Below are 6,356 nucleotides of genomic sequence, written 5' to 3' on the forward strand. Positions count from 1 at the left end.
CTTTGCAATTTGCGGAAAACGAAAGACGGCAAAATGTTAATAATAAAACATTTTTTACAAATATTTTCACAAAAGGCATTTACAAAATAAACTGCGATTTAAATCGGGATTACAAAACACCGTAAACAAGCGAAACATGCAAATATTCCAAACGCCTTTCATTACTATATTTATTCGAAAACGGCTAATATCGAATCAGTAGAATACCGTTTTCTTCTTATTATAGGGTACATCTGCAAAATATTGTATGCATAGGGATTGCTCCCATTTAAAGGCCGTTGCCTCTCCAGCGCAGCCCACCCCACCGCATAGCACACGCAGTGTTTCCCCCTAAGCCGAGATCCTTGCAGTACTGCGAGAGGTCCGAGGGTTTATGACGCTGCTCGTGACCTCTGCAGAGCTTTAAACATTGTTTGCAAGTCCACTAAACTCTGCTGGGTGCCAAATGTCACCGCTTCCCTTTAACTATCGCTTCTGATCACAGTATCCTTTAACGCCTTTCAGAGCTCGTCGCTCTCTCCACACTCTGGATGTGCTTACCCCCAGGATCCGTAGCTTATTAGCTGATTTCATGGCATGTTGCGTCTTTTAACATCCAGCCCCGGACGCCCGTTTGAAGCGCCCCGAGCAAAAAGAGATTTGCATAATTTCAAATGCGAGAGCCGAAGCTTACTCTCTGTACAGATAAAAAAAAAAGAAAACAAGAAAGAAAAACCTTAATTTGATCAATTAAATGACAGTCCTGTTATGAAGAGCGAAGTCCGTGTATTCCAGTCGTTTCGTCTCTAAGGGCAAGGGAAAGATCATTTCGTTTTCATCCATTTCCAGTAAAGGATTTCACATCCAGCTGATAACCAAAACACACACCAAAAAATAAAACATAAATAAATATCCTTTTGTCTGCGCTGGTGGACAGCCGTTTTGGCCAGACTATCCTCGCATTTACGGATGCTACTTCCATTTGAATAGCTGCCTGGCTTGTTATAGATCTGGAGGGCTATGAAAGGGAATCAGTATGCAGATTGCTTCAGTTACAATCGAAAGGTTCGATCTGAAATAGCTGCCTAACGGAAGTTGATGTCAGTTATCTCCGCGTTAACCTGCATTTGCCTCTTTCATCAGGGCCTTTGCCTGAGTGAGCTTTCTGTTTAATTGAAAGAAGAGAAATAAAGGTTTTACGTATTAGGACCTTAAACAGTGAGCACCTCGTGTTTACCGCAATTATTATGCAGAAGGTGCAGTAGCGGAGATGCGCGCCTTTATTATTTGGTAAATAAGACTGGAATTGAATTGGAGTTGAATTCTTAGCAAAACGTTAACATGCTGGTTTAAGTTCAAGGGCTACACGCTCGATGTAGTGGCTCGACATTTATACGATATACATACCAAAAATATGAAAGATAAAATACGCAATTAGGAATAACATCTTCTGAATTCACATCACGAATGAAGACGTCGAAAACCTGTATTTAGCTAAAATGTTTTTACCTCCCCCCACCCAAAGTATTTTTTTTTTTACCGTAGTCTAATCTAAAATATAGATCGGAATTTTGTCAATTGATTTTTTTTCTCTTTTCAAGTACATGAAACACGCGGCATTACGTAAACTGCAAGGGGTGGACCGAAGAAAGAAAGAAAGAAAGAAAGAAAGAAAGAAAGAAAGAAAGAAAGAAAGAAAGAAAGAAAGAAATATCCAGTGGCCCTGAGTGTTACCAAGAAGATGTCCCTTTGACCTCTCGTCCCGAGAACAAGAACGGTATCTCTTACCGTGATGCAAATTATGGGAGGATAACAGACAGTCAATACCAGAAATAGCTGTTCATTGTTGGGGGGAAAAAATTCAATCTAGTCACATTTTGGTAGGTTATGAATAATAGATTTAAAACATTGATCCGATGTTTTCTGGAGATATATACATGATAAAGCAAAATAATACAAAAAAAAAAAAAAATCAGTCTGTGAAGTGTGTGTGTATTTGCGTATATATATATATATATATATATATATATCTATAAATAGATATATATCTATAAATCTATAAATATATATATGCGAGTGAGTGAATTAATTATAAATGAAAAACAGCGGTATACGTTAACATTTGCACTTTATTTTTAATAGATAGATAGATAGATAGATAGATAGATAGATAGATAGATAGATAGATAGATAGATAGATAGATAGATATTTAGATAGATAGAGAGATAGATATGAATCGCATTACATTATAGATTGATAGATGGTAGATATGATATGAAAAGAACAGAGAAATTATTAAGTGACAAACTGTATTTATACCTTGTTTCACAGGAATATTTATTTACTATAGATAGGAAATACGCAGATGTTCACTATATGTATTCGCTCGAGCATTTCTTCAAAAAGAACTGAATCGGTACGTAATACTTGTCTGAAAATACCTTATTAGAATGAGATAGCCTACCGATGATTTAGTTCGATCATCACCATAGAAACTACTTCCTCGTTTATTTTCCGAGCATGTGCCCCGCCCCCTAGGAATGAAAAAATGAGGATTCTTTTACAACCTGAGGGACGAAATTACCAAACACACGCACGCACACACACACACAGTGCACCTACGTAAGTTTACACTTTTATCTTTAATAGATTATTGGTCTTTTCTGTGGTCACATGTAAATCCCAAACTATAGATGTTGCAAAATTAAGATCTTTAAGGCCGTTTATCTACGAAAAAAATGCATTTCTTTCTTTCTTTCTTTCTTTCTTTCTTTCTTTCTTTCTTTCTTTCTTTCTTTCTTTCTTTCTTTCTTTCTTTCTTTCTTTCTTTTCGTGAAAATGTAACAGTGAAATTATAAATAAAGCAATCTCTTACAAATATAAAATCATCACCATTCTGTCAAAAGCAAAAACTGATTAAATTCCTCAGGTCTACTATCCTACAACCAGGGCCAGATTTTCCTATAGGCTAACTAGGCTTCAGCCTAGGGCCTCAAGATCAAGAGGGGCCTACATTCAAATTGTTAGCAAAATTTTATTATCTCTCATGTAATTTACAAACTTAAAAATGGAAGGTGAAAGGGCCTCATAAGTGGAATAGCCTAGGGCCTCTTTTCATATAAATCCGGCCCTGCCTACAACTACTAAAAATTGCTCAGCTATTGCAACTAACTGGGATTGATAACCGATAATGAGGATGATCAGTAAATGTGCAATGATCTATCTATCTATCTATCTATCTATCTATCTATCTATCTATCTATCTATCTATCTATCTATCTATCTATCTATCTATCTATCTATCTATCTGGTTGCTTAATGTTAGCTGCAATTAATAACTTGCACAGATGCACACTTTTTACATGTTCTATATACGCAAGAGGGATACTTATGATATTGAATGTTCCAATTTTGCCAGCAGCAAAGGGTGCACATTAAAATAATAGCAAATAAGTTCCAAAACAACATAGATTATATTAAGAAAAAAAAAAGAAAAACATAATATGGCTATTTTAACTCGATGTCATTGCCCAGCGAGAATCGTCCCAAAAAAGAAAAAAAAAAGTGGCTATGGGCTAGGAAGTTAAAATACAGCGCTTGTAAGGTACTGCTCATTTTACTCTTGCATTTGCTAGAGCTGGCCATCTGTCATTCAATTAAGGTTTCAGTGCAGTTGATGGAAGAGCAGAGGGTCGCTGACCCCAGGACGTATAGCCGCTGCGCTGCCACGAAACAGAGATGAAGTTCAAATGCCAAATGCTAGATATTCTCCTCCAAAATTCGACCCCCTCAACACCAAAAAAAAAAAAAGTGCCAGGGGATCAGATCGGGTCGGGGAGAAGACAACAAGGCCAGCAGTCGCGTTCGCTCCCGTGGCGTGCAAGAGCAAAGCGTGCCTTCGGCCCGTCCGCTTCCTTTGTTCGCTAAGTAGGGGAAAAGCCGCAGGAACAAATTGATTTGCTTGTTTTTAATGGAAACAACGCGACCGAGCACACTCCGTGGCATAACACACTGGGCGTTTTAGTTAAACAGCACATGTCCAGGATTTAGGCACGGATCCTCCCCTAGGCACAGTTTGTTCTGGATAGCGCTTTTCCTATCTATCTATCTATCTATCTATCTATCTATCTATCTATCTATCTATCTATCTATCTATCTATCTATCTATCTATCTATCTATCTATCTATCTATCTATCTATCTATCTATCTATCTATCTATCTATCTATCTATCTATCTATCTATCTATCTATTATATAGTGCCTTTCTTATCTATATATCTATCTACTGTCACACACGTGCAAATAGAAGGGAGCTGAAGTGACCATGTGAAGGTATTTCCATGCCAGGCCAGGGGGTGGTGGAGTGCACTAAACTTAATTCTGTTATCTCTGCAGACCAAACACGGGAAATCTGGTCTGATTCCACATTGATGATGTCACTTCCGGTACCGGCGCCAAGATGACGTCACTTAGAGCATGGACCCTTTAGAGCCGACATCTTTCCTGCTTGACTTCAGTTCAGATCAGGACTCCATTAAATGCACATGAGTGCCATTTCAAAACCCATTTGCAGCCTGGGACAATATATGGGTGGCTGCCCCAAACCTTTTTGTGTTGTCATGTCAATTTGCATTTCTCATGATAGTAAGATCCTAGTTAGGATTTATTTTCCTGATTTTCCTTTGCTGTGGATTTACATTCAGCATTTAAGAAATCATTCATCTGATCCAATTCTCAAACCTGCTTAGAACATTTGAACACTTGTGATAAGAAAAGGCCTGGTGGAGAGTGGACTTTAGGGACCTTCAAAACTCAAGCTAATGTAATCTTAGACAGTCTTAGTAGTTGGGATGAGTGAGCTGGTTGGGCTACATCACATTTGTTCTAGCACTCTAATATGTATTTATATGGATATAAAAACATCTGTATAAAAAAATCCTTTGACACGATGAGATGTTTGGAGACAAGACTTTTTGGAAAAGAGATTTTTTCAAGTCCCGCCCGCCTCTCAAACAAGACCATGGTCCTCTCACCTCTCATTCATATTAATGCTTTTGTCAGACACACTTCCTGAGCTCTCAGCTCTTATACATTTTAACATTTTCCTCACTTTAAGTTCCCAATTAAAGAAGACATACTGTATTATGTCCTAATCTTATTGAAGAATTTCATCCTGAAGGGTTATCAACATAAAAAATGAGTACACTGGCAATCCTTGCACCAAGAAACAATGAAGTCAAATGAGTTAACGCCAAAAATGATGATCGGTTACGTAGCAAATTGGTTAAATGCGTATCAATAGACTATGCTGAAACAGTTGGTGGTGATGGTGCAGAAGATGAAAACATCAACTTACAATATCCTGTAGAATAACTACAACCATTAACACTGCCCAGTCTTTCTCCAGCCAAATTACTGTTGAAAGAAGGATGTATCCAAGAAAGGCAATGTAGTACATCTTCAGGGGATAACATTAGACACCAAAGGAGATCTTCATATGCCATTCGTATTAAAACGTTAACAGTTTTCCGTTAGAATAGCTTTTGCAAAGACAATTAACAAATCTTGGAGCCAAACATTCGAAAAAGTCATTTTATTTAATAGAGAGAAAGAAACGAAATTCAATCGGGGCAGTTATATGTTGTGTTGATGCATTATACGTAACAATTCCCATGAAAATAAAAATCTGTTTAAATTGTACATCCGCATCACCATATGCAAGTGGCAGAACCGCAAAGAGGCTAGTGGGTAGCGCAGGCAGGGGGGGTTGGAGAACAAAGCGAGCAGGGGGCAAAGCCCCATAGTTATATGTCTATTAAAAAAAAAATCTTGGGACGAGACGAGACGTTTTTTCCTGCGATGAGACCTGATCTTTTGAAGAGAGACAGAGAGACACTTTCACGTCCCGCGAGATGGTCAGGTCATGTCATATTTACAACCTTTGGAAGTAAGTCCTGTGATACGCATGCAGAGCAGGTTAGAGAAAATGGGAGTAGGAAAATTCGAAAGTCTCAAAAAAATGAGAGTGAAGATCACATTAGCACAAACAAATGGAAATTATTACTCGGTGAAATAACAGAACAGTGAAATGAGATTAAATAGTGTTTGAGGATGTCTGGGGGACAAGAGAGACAAGGCAGTGAGATAAAAGGACAGCTGCTGTACAGGCTATTAAATGTTCGAAGCGCCATGCGAGATGCAGATCACGCAGCATGGCAGCAGCAGATGATTGAGCAAAGAGGAGGTAAAAAAACAACTGTTACTTGTTGCCCATTGTATCACCATTTAAGAGGGGTTTCGGAGGAGCAGCCACGTCTCTTTGGGGTGTGTTCAGCCCCCCTCTTCACAACAGCGTGTAGTGTTGGCGGGGTGAAA

The 6,356-nt window shown here is 38.4% G+C and overlaps 1 long non-coding RNA gene across 1 annotated transcript in view; it reads right to left on the reverse strand.

Annotated features, from left to right (window-relative positions):
• LOC127526131 (uncharacterized) overlaps positions 1-1,180 on the reverse strand; it is an 8,230-nt gene extending 7,050 nt beyond the window's left edge. The window contains exon 1 of the long non-coding RNA XR_007933750.1: positions 541-1,180. This is a non-coding gene — a long non-coding RNA (uncharacterized LOC127526131). The remainder of the gene's footprint in view (positions 1-540) is intronic.
• Positions 1,181-6,356: the final 5,176 nt, after the last annotated feature.

The sequence above is a fragment of the Erpetoichthys calabaricus genome, chromosome 17, assembly GCF_900747795.2.
Source record: "Erpetoichthys calabaricus chromosome 17, fErpCal1.3, whole genome shotgun sequence".
In the NCBI taxonomy this organism is placed as follows: Eukaryota; Metazoa; Chordata; class Cladistia; order Polypteriformes; family Polypteridae; genus Erpetoichthys; species Erpetoichthys calabaricus.